The following is a 1,258-nucleotide window of genomic DNA, read 5'->3' on the forward strand; positions in this document are numbered from 1 at the left end:
GAAATAACTCCAATTCCTAACATAAAAGGCAAGCAGATCTCAGTTCTGCATATGGAACCTGTGAATGCATAAAGATTAAAGCAGGTAGGATTCTGAAGACATGGTGTCAGCCTAATCCCTGTCATTGTGATTTTCTCCTGCCAGGTGGAATTAGAACCAGAAGTCCCAGTCCAAGCAGATCAACTTATTTTAAAGCCGAGCAAAGACAAAATGAGACTTATACCGAAGCAATAAAATAAATCAATGACAGAAGTTCAAAAAGAAGACAAATGAAGTTGAAATTCGTCCTTGTTTATTTTAATGTTTGGAACATTTTTGAGTTGATTTATGCCCTCAACTTGGTATATTTTTCATTTTTTTAAAATTTATTTTGGAGTTAATTGGATTTTCAGGCTTTGCAGCCAGACACTGTAATTGATCTCTGAAAAGATGGATTTGTCGCTTAGCTGGGCACGAGTTTGACAATCTGAGAGGAAAGAAAAGAAAAATACATACATGCACATGAAGCAAAAATAAGTCAAAAGCAGGTCAGGCTGGCACTGCCAGGGCTGCCATGGCTCCCATCCTGGCCAGCTTTCCTAGTCTAACAAGTTCTTGGGCTAAATGTTCAAGTTAACAGTGAGCTACAGTGCTGTACTTGAAACACATTCAAGAAGCTTCCAGTTGGACATCCAATCTACAATCAACAATCATTTAAAAATATTTATTCTCTTTGGTGCCAGACTGTCTTGATATTCAGACATGTTCCTCCCTTCATCGATGAGAAGGCCAAAATGGAGTCGACTCTGGACACCCTGACAGTACAGTGGTTCCTTCTCCTTCCTGCAAGAAACTCTGGGTGTCTTGGGGACAATCTCTCTTTTGTGTCGGTTTTTGCAGCTTCTAGTGGTCTCCAGACAGCAATATTGCTCTGGGCCATATTCATGTACAAGCTCCTAAAAACCCTGCTGATGTTAGAACTTACAGAGAAATTTGCCCCACACTTCTACAGCAATGTCAGCTGGATGGAGAGGACAGCAGCAGTTCTGGACATGCTACTGAATATGTTCAGATGCTTCTGGAGGAAAAAAAAATTAATATGCATCCCCAAAGGCTGATCTACATGGAAAAGTTATTGAGAAGTAAATACATAGATGTAAATTCATAGATTCATAGATTCATAGATGTTAGGGTCGGAAGGGACCTCAATAGATCATCGAGTCTGACCCCCTGCATAGGCAGGGAAGAGTGCTGGGGCTAGATAACCCCACCCAGCTGC

At 40.9% G+C, this 1,258-nt stretch overlaps 1 long non-coding RNA gene across 1 annotated transcript in view; it reads right to left on the minus strand.

The window, feature by feature from the left end:
- Positions 1–350: 350 nt before the first annotated feature.
- Positions 351–1,258, minus strand: part of LOC112549842 — a 46,633-nt gene continuing 45,725 nt past the window's right edge. Inside the window, exon 3 of the long non-coding RNA XR_003093394.1 lies at positions 351–466. This is a non-coding gene — a long non-coding RNA (uncharacterized LOC112549842). The remainder of the gene's footprint in view (positions 467–1,258) is intronic.

The sequence above is a fragment of the Alligator sinensis genome, unplaced genomic scaffold, assembly GCF_000455745.1.
Source record: "Alligator sinensis unplaced genomic scaffold, ASM45574v1 scaffold1086_3, whole genome shotgun sequence".
NCBI lineage: Eukaryota > Metazoa > Chordata > Crocodylia > Alligatoridae > Alligator > Alligator sinensis.